This window comes from Mustela erminea, chromosome 12 (genome assembly GCF_009829155.1).
Source record: "Mustela erminea isolate mMusErm1 chromosome 12, mMusErm1.Pri, whole genome shotgun sequence".
Taxonomy (NCBI): Eukaryota; Metazoa; Chordata; class Mammalia; order Carnivora; family Mustelidae; genus Mustela; species Mustela erminea.
This window is the reverse complement of record NC_045625.1, coordinates 43,416,735-43,433,545: the sequence shown is the minus strand read 5'-3', so window position 1 is coordinate 43,433,545 and position 16,811 is coordinate 43,416,735.

The following is a 16,811-nucleotide window of genomic DNA, read 5'->3' as shown; positions in this document are numbered from 1 at the left end:
ATTTTTGCCACTCTCATAGGTATGTAGTGATACCCCATTGTTTTAATTTGTGATTCCCTGAGGTATATGATGTTGAGAAACTTTTCATATGTTTATTTATCAGCTATATATCTTTGTTGAGGAGTCTGTTCAGATATTTTGCCCATTTTTAAGTCAGGTTGTTTGTTTTCTTCTTGTTGAGTTTTAAGGGTTCTTTGTATATCTTGAGTAATAGTCCTTTAACAGGTATAACTTTTGCAAATATTTTCTCCCCCATCTGTGTCTTATCATCTCTTCTCTTGACAGTGTCTTTTACAGAGCAGAAGTAATTATAATGAAGTCCAACTTATTATTCCTTTCATGGATCATGTATTTGGTGGTTCTATCTAAAAACATACCAAAAGACCCAAAGTCATCTAGATTTTCTCCAGTGTTATCTTCTAGAAGTCTTATAATTTTTCATTTTACATTTAGATTTATGATTCTTTCTGAATTAGTTTTTGTGAAGGTATGAGGTCTACGTGTAAATTTGTTTTTTTGCCAAAGGGAAGAGATGCATAGGGCAAGGTAGAGTGGCATGGAGCTTCCATACCTTCTTCAAGGTCCATCATCTTTCAGTACCTTGAAGTATTCAACATCCCAAAAGCTCCCTAATCTGGGGAAGGACACAGGTATCAAAATCCAGGAAGCATAGAAAACTCCTGTTAAATTCAACAAAATCAACCATACCCAAGGTATATCATAGTTGAAATCACAACATACACTGACATGAAAGCAGCAAGTGAAAAAGAGTCCTTAACCTACCAGTCAGATCAGATTTGCAGCAGATTTGTTCATGGAAACTTGGCAGGCCAGAAGAAAGTGGCAGGATATATTCAAAGTATTGAATGGGGAAAATATGCAACCAAAAATTCTTTATCAGCAAGTCTATCATTCAGAATAGGAGGGAAAAAGAGTTCCCCAGACAAACAAAAACTAAAGGAGTTCGTGATTACTAAACCAGCCCTGCAAGAAATATTAAGGAGGACTTTATGAGTGGGAGAAAAAAGACCTAAAGCAACAAAGACTAGATAGGACTGGAACACATCACCAAAAACATCAACTCTACATATAATACAATGACACTAAAGTCATATCTTTCAATAATCACTCTGTCAATGGGAAAAATGCTCCAATCAAAAGATACTGGGTATCAGAATGGATTTAACAAAGAACCAAGATCCAGCTATATGTTGCCTACAAGAAACTCATTTTAGATCTAATGGTACCTACAGACTGAAAGTGAAGAGATGGAGAACCATCTATTATGCAAATAGACATCAAAAGAAAGTCAGAGTGCCATACTTAGATAAACTAGATTTTAAAACAAAGACTATAACAAGAGATGAAGAAGGGCAGTATATCATAATTAAGGGATCTATCCATCAAAAAATCCAACAGTTGTAAAGATCTATGGCCCCCAACTTGAAAACATCCAAAATATTAATTAATAATAAACATAAAGGAATATATTGATAGTAATACAATAGTAGGGGACTTCAACATACTACTCACAGCAATGGACAGATCACTTCAGCAGAAGCAATGGCAATGAATGACATACTGGACTGAATGGATGTGTAACAGATATATGCAGAACACTTCATCCTAAAGTAGCAGAGTACATGTTCTTTTCAAGTGCACATGGAATATTATCCAGAACAGATCACATACTGAGTCACAAATCAGGACTCAACTGGGTACAAAAAGGCTGAGATCATATCGTGCATATTTTGAGACCACAACACTATGAAACCTGAAGTCAAACACAGGAAAAAATTTTGAAAGACCTCAAATACATGGAGGTTAAAGAATATCCTACTAAAGAACTAATGGGTTAACCAGGAAATTAAAGCAGAAATTAAAAAAAAAAATACATGAGGGGCACCTGCATGGCTCAGTGGGTTAAGCCTCTGCCTTTGGCTCAGGGATCCATGATCATGATCTCGGGGTTCTGGGGTAGAGTCCTGCATTGGGCTATCTGCTCAATGGGGAACCTGCTTCCCTCTCTCTCTCTCTGCCTGCCTCTCTGCCTACTTGTGATCTCTCTCTCTCTCTCTGTCAAATAAATAAATTAATTAAAATCTTTTTTAAAAAAAACATGAAACAAATGAAAATGAAAATATGACAATCCAGAACATTTTGGACACAGCAAAGGCAGCCCTAAGAGGAAAGTTTATTGCAATACAGGCCTACCTCAAGAAGCAAGAAGAATATCAAATACGCAACCTAACCTTACACCTAAAGGAGCGGGAAAAGAACAACAAATAAAACCTAAATCCAACTGGAGAAGGGAGATAATAAGGATTGTAGCAGAAAGAAATGTTATAGAATTTAAAAAAAAAAAAACAACAATAGAGCAGATCAATGAAACAAGAAGCTGGTTCTTTGAAGAATTGACAAAATTGATAAACCCCTAGCCACTTCTCGAAAAGAAAAGAGAAAGGACATAAATAAATAAAATCATGAATGAAAGGGGAGAAATCACATCCAACAGAACAGAAATACAAACATAAGAGAATATTATGAGCAATTATATGTCAACGAGTTAGGCAATCTGGAAGAAATGTATGCATTCCTAGAAACATATAAACTACCAAAACTGAAACAGGAAGAAATAGAAAATTTGAACAGATCCATAACCAGCAAAGAAACTGAATCAGTAATCAAAAATCTCCCAACAAACAAGACTTCAGGGCTGGATGGCTTCCAAGGGAATTCTACCAATTCTACCAATTCTTTAAATTCCAAGGGAATAGGAAAAGCATTCCACACTCACGGATTGGAAGAACAAACATTGTTAAAATGTCTATACTACCCAAAGCAACCTACATATTTAAGGCAATCCCTATCAGAATAGCACCAGCATTCCTCACAGAGCTGGAACAAATAATCCTAAAATCTGTATGGAACCACAAAACACTCCAAGTAGCCAAAGCAATCCTATAAAAGAAAAATAAAACTGGAAGCATCACATTTCAGATTTCAAGTTAAATTACAAAGCTATAGTCATCAAGATGGTATGGTACTGGCATAAACATAGAAACAGAGATAAATGGAACAGAATAGAGAACCCAGAATTGGAACCACAACCATATGGTCAACTAATCTTTGACAAAGCAGGAAGGACTATCAAATGGAAAAAAAGATGATCTCTTCAAAAAATGATGTTGGGAAAACTGGACAGTAACATGCAGAAGAATGAAACTGGACCACTTTCTTATATTATACACAAAAATAAATTCCAAATGGATGAAAAACCTAAATGTGAGACAGGAAACCATCAAAATCCTAGAGGAGAATATAGGCAGTAACCTCTCTGACTTCAGCCACAGCAATTTCCTACTAGACATGTCACCAGAGATAAGGGAAACAAAAGCAAAAATGAACTATTGGGACTTCATCAAGATAAAAAGCTTCTGCACAGTGAAGGAAACAATCAACAAAACTAAAAGCCATCCTATGGAGTGGAAAATGCAAATAATATATCCAATGAAGGGTTAGTTTTCAAAAATCTATAAAGAGTTTCTCAAACTTAACACCCAAAAACAAATAATCCAGTTAAGAAACGGGCAGAAGACATGAATAGTTACTTTTCCCAAGATGACACCCAGATGGCTAACAGACACATGATCAGATGCTCAACATCACTCATCAACAAGGAAATACAACTAAAAATCACAATAAGATACCACGTCACACTTGTCAGAATGGCTAAAATCAACAACACAAGAAATAAGAAGTGTTAGCAAGGATTTGGAGAAAAGGGAACCCTCATGCACTGTTGGTGGGAATGTAAACTGGTGCAGCCACTCTGGAGAACAGTACGGAGGTTCCTCAGAAAGTTAAATAGACCTACCCTACAAACCAGCAATTGCACCGCTAGGTATTTATCCAAAGGATACAAAAATACAGATTCAAAGGGATACCTGCTCCCTGATGTTAACAGCATTATCAACAATAGCTAAACTATGGAGAGAGTCCAAATGTCCACCAACTGACAAATGGAAAAAGAAGATGTACTATATATACACAACGGAGTATTACTCAGCCATGAAAAAGAATGAAATCTTGCCATCTGCAATGATGTAGATGGAACAAGAGTGTATTATGCTAAGTGAAATAAATTAGAGAAAGATAAATATCATATGCCCTCACTCATATGTGGAATTTAAGAAAGAAAATAGATGAACATATGGGAATGGGGTGAGGGGGGCAGGGAGAGAAGGAAATAAACCGTAAGAGACTCTTAATGATAGACGACAAACTAAGGATTGATGGAGGTTTACGGAGGAAGGCAGGTGGGAGGATGTGATAGATTGGTGAAGAATATGAAGGAGGGAAATTTATTTTTTTTTATTTTTTTACATATTTTATTTATTTATTTCAGAGAGAGAGAGCATGAGCCGAGGGAAAGCAGACTCCCCGCTGATCAGGGAGTCCAATGTGGGGTTTAATCCCAGGACCCTGAGATCACAACCCAAGCTGAAGGCAGACGCTTAACTGACTAAGCCACCCAGGTGAAGGGGGGCACTTTTTACGAGGAGCACTGGATGTTGTATGTAAGTGATAAATGACTGAATTCTACTCCAGAAACCAGTATTATATGTTAACAAAGCAAAATTTAAATTAAAAAAAAGGAAAGTGCAAATAATGCCCCCCCAAAAGAACGAAAGAAAAAAACTTTCTATAAACCAGAAACTTTACATACATTATCTGTTTTATTATTCTCAACAACACTATGAAGAAAATAAACTCATCTTATTCCTGGGATAACGTTGGTTAAAGATACCAGGTAACCTATCCCATACCCAACAGTGAATAGGATTTCAATTCCAGTGGTGATGATTTCACTCCAGGCTTGACTGATGCTAAAAGCCAAAGAAGCTGGGAAAGGAGAGAAAGAGACAGAATGAGCTTCCTTCAGAGAAAGGGACATTCTCTGATGTTCAGAAGGAAAAATGTAGGTAGAAGAGAGTGCCCTGTGACATTAAAATAGATAAAGGGCAAAGAAAAGGACTTTGACAAATGCAGCACAGGAAGCAATCAAGAAAAACTGCAAGAAACAGAAATGAAAGACTAGAGGTAGAAGAGTTAGAAAAAAATGTATAAATGAGGACACTAAGGGGAGCTTTCACTTTGATATGTACAAATTAAATACCCCTGAAATAAAAGGACACACTGCAGTAACTTTAGAACATGGAAGACAAAAATAATTCCTTAGGAATCAAAGATAAGCATCTTAGAAGAAGGATAAGGGAAGAATATTGATGTATTATTAGGGATTCTTGGAAACACTTACAGGTAGGATGTAAATAGGCGGTGTGTAGACTGCCACAAGAAAATGCCTATAAGATGCATTTGTCCAAACAGAAGGGTTCATTCTCTGCCACATAAAAGTCTTTGAGTATTAGGTTAGGGTGGCAGTGACTGGCTCCAGCCCTGACTATCACTTCTGCATCCCTGAGGTCCTCATGGTTTTATTTCTGACGCTGACCCATTGTAGACTGAGCCGCCTTCGTCGTCAGACAGCCCTGGTGTTAATCCCAAGCCATCATCTGTCTAACTTCTGTGCTTTAAGGCAAGTCTAAGAGTCTGTTTCCTCATGTGTGAAGCACCTGCCGCTGGACTCTCCCAGAACCCAATGAGAGAGCGTAGGTCAAGTTTTGTCCTGCACTCCATAAACGGCGGCTAGACTATGAACAGCCTCGTGACAGAACTGCAAGAACTTAATTTTTCGAATGAAGAAATTGAAGGAAGAGATAGAAGGGTTTGAGGTTCACTGATTTAAAGGAGCCCTGAAGACAGGGACATACAAATCATATAGGCCTAGTCATTCAGAGTATCCAAATCTCCCTCCCAAAAAGTAGATAGCTAGCAAGCCGGCCCCAATGTTCCTTTAAAAAGTGAAAGTGAAAACTGCTATCCCTCCCCGACCCACGCCTACATCAAGTCTATTTTTCTAATAAGGGCCTGAGCATACTGATTGCAAATCAAAACTTCCTTTAGAAATTTCCAGCATCTCCCTGAAGCTTTGCTCAACTGCATTAAGGGTTGCAAATATATTTTGCTACTCACTCTATAATCTAGCGGTTCACTGACATTTACAGTCTGAACTTTTTCATTTCCTCTTGGTCTTTGGGGGAGTCAAGATGTGTAGAAACACGCTGTTTGGTTTCAAATTTTGGCAGTGAGGTAATATATACCCATCTTTCTTCCCTCCTTGGGTTTGTTTTTTGTTTGCTTTTCTGCTTAGTTTACTGACAGCCTTGTTGGAGCTCAGTAAACAAATGGACTCGATTCTCTCTTCCTTAACCCCCATTTTAAGAAGTCCCTTGTGCTGAGGTGCTTAGGATGGTATATTAACTGTTTCGAGCTGCCAGGAGATTCTCTGGGGAACTAAGATGTTAAATACAACAAGGAAAAAAAAAAATGGTTGTGTAACTTTCTGCTTACTTTAAAAGACAAACTGTTTTTTTGTTTTTGTTTGTTTGTTTGTTTGTTTTTTAAACTGGGCATGGAGCCCACCACGGGGCTTGAACCCACAACCCTGAGATCAAGACCTGAGCTGAAATTAAGAGTCAGAAGTTAAGCTGACTGAGCCACCCAGGTACCCCAAGGCAAAGTTGTCTTATATGTGACACTTTTAAGGACCCAACTTTTTTTTTTTTATCACCACCACATAGTCTCATCATGTGTTTCTGACTAGTATATGATCTTCAGAAATTTGTGGATTTTGAACTTTTATCTTATCAAAGTGCCCTGAACCCAGCTTCCCAATTGATCTTCTGAACATAAAACTGCTGTTAAATATTTGCTCTTGGCCAATGCAACTTTCTCCAAGTGGCCTATAATATCTTTCTCATTTGGTCCCAATTTGTCTTTGTGGCTCACTAAATTCTGCACAAGTCCTAGAATCATTATATTGCTTAATGTGATTTTTTAAAATTTTTAATTAATGTTTTAATTAGAGGATAATTGGCATATGATATTATATTCATTTTGGGAGTACAACATAGTGATTTGATACTTTTCTACATCACAAAATGGTCACCACAATAAGTCTAGTTACCATCTGTCACCGTACAAAGCTGTTAACAATATTGTTGACTATATTCCTAATGTCGTACCACTCGGTCCTTTTGTCTTATTTTACAACTGTTAGACTGTACTTCCTCATGTGTTCACCTAATCCCCCTCGCCTACTTCATCCATCCTCCATCATTACATTGAATGAGCTGGAAGTGGTAGGGACAAAGGGTGCAGCAGAGAATGCTTCTTTCCCACCGCTCTGCCATTAAATATGCTGCCAACAGTGCTTTCCCTACTCTTGTGTGAAATCTCAAGCAGGCCTCGGAGCTCACAGAGTCATTTGTGAATAATAAATACTCCTCCAATTTCCTTCAATCTCAACAACGGTTTTATTTTAATAAATAAAAGCGCCATCCACGGTGATAATAAAACTTCCATCCAGCCCCTTCCTTCAACCAAAAGCTTCTCTTGTTTCTCAGGCCATGTGGGCTTCAGGCTCCAAAGCCTACAAGTGAGAGAAGGGAAATGTGGACCACTTCCATCCTGTCTGTTAGTTCTACCTTCTCCTACTAAATAACCATGGCCTCTCACCCCCAACCTCGGGACTGGGCCATCTACATAGGGGGTTCATGGAGGAGAACCCAACTCAGTCTCACACTGAGATGATGTGGGGCAGGCTCTCTTTGAAAGTGATGGAGACACCAGGACTGGTTCTTTCTCTTGTAGGGGGCTCTGTGGGATTTGGGGGGAGAACCCATGACAAGAGCAATGCCCCTTTTCCTGCTTGCTTCTTTAGACCCCAAGCCTTAGACTCTGACATTCAGGCATTTCATCCCAGCCATGTACCCCATCACAGTCCTTTGCTCTACCAGACAGTCCTACTGGGCAAGATCCTTTTTGAAAATAACCCCTGGCCAACTCACCCACCCAGGCAGCCCACGGAAATCTCACACATCACTCACTCACAGGCAGCACAAGTCCAGTTGGCAACCCAAATAGCCCTCTTTATTTTTGCTCTGTTCCCTCAAGCTGAAACCCCAGGAGACACACATCAAGGCAATCATACCGCCTCCTTGAAGTACCTGTAATGGACCTGCACTTGAAAAAGTCATCCCCCCTTTCCTCTGAGACCGAGCAGATGTGAGACAGGGAAAGCTCGACGACAATTACAGTGGAGACAATTCTTCCTCATCCAACTATTTCATTTCTTTTCCAAGTTTCAGATCCTATGCTTCGATAGCTGGTCTCTGGCATAATAGCTTTTATAAATTTCTTAGCACATCCTCTGTAGGTCCATGGCGACTTGATTTAGAATGTTGGAGAGGGGCCTTTATGGCAGTGATGCAAGCCTTGGAACTCAACCAAAAGAGACCGAGAAGTCCCCCTTGAATTTCCTGCCATACCAGGCTGCCTACAGTTTGCTCAGCACTCCGTGTATTTTCCTTTCTTCTTACTTTGATTATTTTGTCATCAACCTAAAATCTTTAAACTATTCCCAAAGACATCTCTCAGAGGACTTTGCAGAACATATTCTCTACTTACAGTTGAGAGGAGCTCTTCTTTTTAAGAAACTCTTATGCCTTTTCAATGGTATTCACATTCTCTCTTAGTCCAGTGATTTCTAGGAGTCTAACGATTTATAAAATTGTTTTATCTTTTTATGAATCATAGCTTCTTGAAGAAAGAATTGTTACTTCACATTTATCTTTGTAAACCCTGTGGCTCACCAAGCCATGCACTCAAAACTTTCTTTTTTTCAGCTTCTAAAGAGTTCAACTTAACATAAAACCTACCATGAGACCCAGCTACCCCACTCCTCGAGAAATGAAGACATTATGTCTGCACAAAGAGCTGCACGTGAATGTTTACAGCAAAATTATTCTTAATAGTCAAAAATTGGAAACAACCCAAATGTTCATCAAGTCGTGAGTGGATAACTAAAATGTCGTATATCCATACAATGGAATGCTATTCGACAATAAAAAGAAACAAAGCAGTGATGTATACTGTAATATCGATGAAACTCACAAACATTATGCAGCACAAAAGAAGCCAGACACAAAAGATGATATAGTGTATATATGATTCCCTTTATAAGGAATGTTCAAAAAAGCCAGACGTTTAGAGATAAAAAGTACATTAGTAGTTGCCCAGGGTGGGGGTGGGAATGCGGTTTAACTATAAATGAGCACAAGGGATCTTATGGGAGTGATAAAAATGTTACACAATTCAGTAAATTTACTAAAAATCATTGAATTGTACGCTTAAAATGAGGGAATTTTATGATATGTAAATTATACCTCAATAAAGCTTGAAAAACTTGCTTGCTCAGGGGAATTTGGGTTTCTTTTTTCTGATGTCAGCTTCTCAGAGGTGTTAATGCTGCTAAAACCTTGAACAGTCCAATAGGAGAGAACAGGCCCTCTGGGCCTATGCCTCACTCTCAGAGTCATAAACAAACATATTGCTTCCATATCAAAAACCAGGATTCTTGAAATTTCCGGCGAGGTCAGACCACAGTGAGATTGAGTGCAACTGCAATGCGCCAGTGGTTTTTTGGCAGTGAAAAGAGCTGATGGTCCCCCCCAAGTGTCTAGCTTAATAATAAAGAGTGTCTTGGGCATTGAGCATTAAAATTTCCTTGTAACCTGAAAATCTTGTCTTTGTGGGATTTTAAATCCTAAACTGGATCCCTGTAGCAAAGTAATTTAGAAATCAATCAGCTTCATGAGTATAAAATGAAAAATGTGGGATCAATGTTTCCCTCTAGATATTTAAAATAAAATTGTGCTTTAAGGACAGTCTATACATCAGCCACTGGTAAATATATATTTCATGCAAGAGAACAGATACAACTCATTCATCACCACAGATAAGATCTGGAAGTTCCATGTAAGGCTTAAACGTATATATTTTTTTAATAAACATAACAATTCTAATTATTTTAAAGTGTATTTTAAAACACGTTGGCTCATTTCCATGGTTAGGAAATCATCTGTAAGTATCCATCTAAAGGAATTTGAGTAAATTGTGATTTGGTCTCCAAAGAATTCTCTCTAAGGATCTCTTTATGAGCTCAGATTACAAGGGTAGTGGTTTGTATTTCCAAATTCCCAATGCTTAAATCACTTGTATAGCAACCACAAATAAGCATACCATAAAATTATTAATATTAAAAAGTGCATATGCAAACAAATAATGATGTGTTTATGGTAACAACACTGCCCACTGAGTAATAATTATATACTTAACACAATAATGAAATGTATCAAAATCCTCAAACACCTACTGCCTTGTCACTTCATGGCCAGTTATGCAAAGATCACAGTGACTAGTAGGTTTAGTGTTTTGCACCTCCAGAAAGCATCAGGATTTAAACTCAGCCTCAACCAAAATGAGAAAAGCGGAATGTATTTCAGGAATATCTAGCAGGAAGTAAGTCTTCCTATTTAATTATGCTAGGACAAGAAACAAACGCCGTCTACCCAGACATCAACTCACTAGTCCAAAAATTATTTATTGAGTATCATAGGATTCTTTTTTCTTTTTTTTTTTTTTTATTAACATAAAACCTGCTTCAGAGGTACAGGTCTGTGAATCGAATCATCAGTCTGACACAATTCACAGCACTCACCATAGCACACATCTTCCCCTATGCTCATTCCCCAGCCACTTCCACCGTCCTCCACTCCAGCAACCCTCAGGTTGTTTCCTGAGATTAAGAGTCTCTTGAGTAAAAAGCAAAAGATTTATGCGATTTGAAGAGAAACCAGAGTCTCTTATGGTTTGTCTCCCTTCCCGTTTCCATCTTATTTCATTTTTTCCCTCCCTTCCCCCGACAACCCCCCCACCTGCCTTTCAAGTTCCTCATATCAGAGAAATAATATAATTGTCTTTCTCTGATTGGCTTATTTCACTTAATATTTTCTAGTTCCCACCCACGTTGTTGCAAATGGCAAGATTTTGTTTTTTGATGGCGGCATAGTATTCCATTGTATAGATACACCACATCTTCTTGATCCATTCATCTGTTGATGGACATCTAGGTTCTTTCCATAGTTTGACTATTGTGGACATTGCTGCTATAAACAATTGGGTGCACGTGCCCCTTCAGATCACTACATTCGTATCTTTAGGGTAAACACCCAGTAGTCCAACTGCTGAGTCATAGGGTATCTCTATTTTCAACTTTTTGAGGAACCTCCATAATGTTTTTCAGAGTGGCTGCATCAGCTTACGTTCTGTGGGATTTTTTTTAAAGATTTATTTATTTATTTATTTATTAGAGAAAGAGAAGGAGGGGAAGGAGAGGGAGATGGGGAGGGAGAGGTCGACTCCCAAGCAGACTCTCCTCTGAGCAGAGAGCCCCACAAGGGGCTCCATCTCACAACCCTGAGACCAAGACCTGAGCTGAAATCAAGAGTCAGACACTCAACTGACTGAAGTACCTAGGTATCCCTGTTTATTGAGTGTTAACTGTGCACCCAGCATTGGTGATACAGTAGTCACTGTCCTCATGAGGCTTACATTGTACATTAAACACACTAACAAATAAAAACAATCCCTTAATGACTGGAATGGTGGCAGTGGGCAGTGTCTGTGCAGGAGGGGATGGGAAGAGTTCTCAGGGAAGGCCTGAGGCAGAAAGAACTTAAAGACTCAAGGAACTTAAATTCTGCTAGAGAAAATAAGGGATGAGTGAGACCTTGACACCGAAGAGAAGAGGGCAGAACTTGAAGAGTTTTATGAGGAATTTGGATTGTATTCTAAGCCCAGGAATGGCACAATATGATTTATGCCCTAAGAACATCTTTAAAAAAAAAAGATTTCACTTATTTATGACAGAGAGTGATAGCAAGAGAGGGAACATAAGCAGGGGGAGTGGGAGATGGAGAAGCAGGCTCCCCGCTGAGCAGGGAGCCTGATTGGGGGGGGGGGGGACTCGATCCCAGGACCTGAGCTGAAGACAGATGCTTACCAGCTGAGCCACCCAGGTGCCCCTGAGACCATCTTTCTGATGACTTGAGAATGAATACGTATTAGAGTTAGAATTGACAATTTTTATTGATAAATTGGATCCTGTGGATGAAAGTTAGGGAAGAATGGGATAGTTGCTCCACTCAGAACTCTGTGGATCCTTTCAAACAATTTTGTGTGCAACTCTTGCCTCCTTTTTGGTGTACTTCTGTTTCCAAGAGCCAGGACCTGTGAGTCTTATTGGGAGGGTGGGGGGCTTCTTTGTTTTTGTTTTCTTTTTGGTTTTGCTCTCCAGCTACACTTCAAGCCACCTGGCTTGCAGGTGTGGACAGTTCAGAGCCTGGGAATGCACATGCTTCTGGGAAAATTGTTAACCAATGTTTGAGGAATATGAGTGTGAAAGCTCTGGCTCACTTCCTAGGGTCAAGACAGTCCTGAGACTTACATCACGGTCCTGAGTTTCCTTGAGAGAGAGTCCATAGGAACCTTGGCTGACATCCCCTTCTTACTGGATGTCTCTCCTATCTGTCCTGTTTCCCCACCTTCTTTACCAGTTTCCCCTGTGACCCTTTCCTTGATCAACTATTCACAAGAAATCCTGTGTTGCGAAATGCTTTCAGATGTTCCATTATTTACCCCAAGATCTTAGAAGACCTTAGAAGACCTTCACATCCTCTCTCTTCTCAAATCCCTAGTATTTCCTACCTCACCCACATCCCAGTGACTTTGCTTCCTATTTCATTCAGAAAGCACAAATAGACAAGTTCTTTCTAATTGTCCTATCTCAGGGCCTGCATTTGCTATCCTTTTGCCTGAAATACTTCACCCAGGCATCTGCATATAGCATCCCCTCATTTCCTTCATATTTCCAAAGCCACCAAAATCATGAGACCTCTCCTGTGGGTCTGTATAGTAACAAACTCCTGTTATGTTGATTTATTTTTAACCACAGTACTTATCACTGCTTAGTATATTGCATATTTCTTTTTATATTTATTTTCCTTTTCCTCTCTCTATGTGTTCCATGAATTTAATGTTTTTTCTCATTTTAACTAATTAATCTACTTAATTTATTAGATATTGTAACAGCTCTTATTCTATACTTATCAATTATACTTATGGAATTTTTTTATTCTCTGAAGAGGGTTTTTTTTTCCTTTTTCATTCCTTTTAATTCCATTTAATATTTAACTGTATGTTAACATACAGTGTTATATTAGTTTTAGGTGTACAATATTGTGATTCAACAACTCCATCTTTCACCCGATGCTCATCACAAGTGCACTCTTTAATCCCCACCACCTATTTCATCCATTCCCCTACCCACCTCCCCTGTGGTAACTATCACTTTGTTCGCTATCATTTATTCTGTTTTTTATTTCACCTCTATCTCTCTTTTTTTTTCCCTTCACTGTTTGTTTTGTTTTTTAAATTCCACATATGAATGAAATCATATGGTATCTGTCTTTCTCTGACTTATTTTGCTCAACATTATATCTCTAGCTTCCTTCATGTCACTGCAAATGGCAATATTTCATTTTTTATGGCTGAATAATATCCCTGTGTGTGTGTGTGTGTGTGTATACACACATACCACTTCTTATTTATCCACTCATCAATCAATGGACACTTGGGTTGCTCCATATCTTAGCTATTGTAAGTAATGCTGCTATAAACACAGATGGGCATGTGTCCCTTTGACTAGTGTTTTTGTATTCTTTGGGTAAATTCCCATAGTGCAATTGCTGAACTATAGTATAGTTCTATTTTTAACTTTTTTAATCCCATGCAGACTCCTCACTAAGCACAGAGCCAGATATGGGGTCAATCCCATGACCCCGAGATCATGACCTGAGCTGAAGTCAAGAGTCAGATACTTAACCAACTGAGCCACGCAGGTGCCCCTATTTTTAACTTTTTGAGGAACCACACTATTTTCCACAGTGGATATACAAGCTTGCATTCCCACTAATAGTGCATGAAGGTTCCTTTTTCTCCAAATCCTTGTCAACACCTGCTGTTCTTGTGTTTTTGATGTTAGCCATTCTGACAGGTGTGAGGTGATATCTCATTGTGCTTTTGATTTGCATTTCCCTGATGATGAGTGAAATTGAGTATCTTTTCATGCATCTATTGACCAATGATATGTCATCTTTGTAGAGATGTCTATTCATGTCTTCTTCCCATTTTAATTGAATTATTTGGTTTTTGGTTGTTAAGTTTCATAAGTTCTTTCTATATATTGGATACTAACCCTTTATTGAATATGTCATTTGCAATATCTGATCCCATTCCACAGTTGGCCTTTTAGTTTTGTTGATTATTTCCTTCACTGTAGAGACATTTTTTTTATTTTGATGTAGTCCCGATAGTTTATTTTTCCTTTTGTTTCCTGGTCTCAGGAGACATATCTAGAATGGAGCTGCTACAGCCAATGTCAAAGACATTACTGTCTATGTTCTCTTCTAGGATTTTTATGGTTTCAGGTTTCACAGTTAGGTCTTTAATCCATTTTGAATTTTTTTTTGTTTATGGTGTAGGAAGGTGGTGTAGTTTCTTTCTTCGGCACATTGATATCCAGTTTTCTCAACACCATTTGTTGAAGAGACTGTCATTTTCCCACTGGATATTCTTTCCTGTTTTGTTTAATACTAACTGCACAGTTGTGGGTTTATTTCTGGGTTTTCTATTTGTTTCATTGATCTCTTTGTCTATTTTGTGACAGCACCATACTTTTTTGATCACTACACCTTTGTAATGTAACTTGAAGTCCAGAACGGTGATGCCTCCAGCTTTGCTTTTCTTTTTCAAGATTGCTTTGGCTACTTGAGGTATTTTATACAAATTTTAGAATTGTTTATTCTAGTCCTGTGAGCAATGTTATGGGTATTTTGACAGATACTGTATTAAATACATAGTTTGCTTTGGGTAATATAGACATTTTAACAATATTTGTTCTTCCAATCCATGTCTTTCCCATGGAATGTCTTTCCATCTCTTTTGTCATCTTCAATTTCTTCATCAGTGTTTTATAGTTTTTGGAGTCCAGGTCCTTCATCTCTTTGGTTATTTATATTTCTAGGCATCTTATTATTTTTGGATGCAAATGTAAATTGGGTCTTTTTTAAAATTTCTCTTTCTACTGCTTCCCAATTCGTTTATAGAAATGCAACAGATTTCTGTACATTGATTTTGTATCCTGTGACTACTGAATTCATGTATCAGTTCTAGCAGTTTTTTTGGTGGAGTCCTTTGGGTTTTCTATATGTAGTTATTTTTTTTCTTCATTGCTCTGTTTTTAGCACCTAGAATAGTGCCTGACACAAAGTGAGGCATTATTGCTGAATGACTGAATGAATAATGAAGATACATTCAGATATTTCAGTCTCCAATCAAAATACCAGTTCTGTGCAACTATATTTTCTAGAGGAGCTGGGCATTCTTACCATTTAAGTGCTTTATGTTTATTATTGCAATTATTCTGAGTGTTTTATCTTTAACTTAGTATTACAGATCAACTGCTTTGGACATTTAAATTTGAAGTATATGTCCAATTTTTATCAAATGAAATAATTATATACTGAACCATGAATTACTGAAATATTGGCTCACAAAATTAATAAGAGCAAACTCCATACTTTCCATCAACAACTTTTTAGCCAAATGCATATCACTTTGAAAAATTGGAGAGATTTCTTGACCAAGAAAATAATTATATTCTGTTTAGTACAAAATATGACTTCTATAAATTACAAAGCAACTATTTTTCCAGGTTTATATAACACACCTGGAAGCACCTCACATAGTCAATTTGCTACATTTTGGCACTTTAGCATTCAACACTAGAAGTTTTCCCAACCCTCTTTAAAACATGTAATCTTAGACACACACACAAAGATACTTAGAGACATAGCGAATCTGGATTGATTCCAGAGAGGGATTGATTGAAAGAGAGGTTTAACTTATTATCACAGGCATAAACAACACTTTTGGTATTTGACTGTCCTGAAATATTCAGTACCCCACTATCCCTGCATGGAATATCAGCCTTTATTGATTATTTGGAGGAGTGTTCTGGAGAATAGATAAATGATTTCCCATATTGGCCTCAGCCCGCCTCAATAAATCCTCAATCCATATACACAAATGAGAAGAACCAGTTCATTTCGAACAGTGACTAGCCCCAGATACGGGCTATTCACTTTACAGGTGGAGAAATGACAGCGGTGTCAGAGATTTGCCCAAAAGATCTGGAAGCCAGTCAATAGCAGAATTGGTTTAGAGCACAGCCCAGTAAAATGCTTTCTATACTCTGACATTTCTCAATCATATTCTCCAACTCTGCAAGTTTTCTATTACAAAAATTTCCAACTTGAGAAACAGTAGTTATATTTTATTAACATGTTTATAAATTGCAAATTCTCACTATACAGTTTTGTCTTTATAAACAGTATAGTAATTGAACATCAGAGAAAATGTCAGACGTAAAGCAATTGAGCACTTTTTACATCCATGAAATTTCAAGTTTGGGCAACAAGATGGGACATCACTCTGTCTTCTCTTTTTGTTTACAAGTTGATCAGTACATATCTTTAATCATTCCATACCACGAGTCCTGTCCTACTGACCCCAGGCCACAGTCTCCATGCACAGAGACTTTCTACTGCCTTTCTTTTTCTTTAACAGTTAACACTGGGGAAGGGCTTAGCACAAGGATATCTTGAAAAGAACTAAAGCCCAGTGGCACATCTGTAAAATCTTTCCCACTCAATTCAGTAAGCATT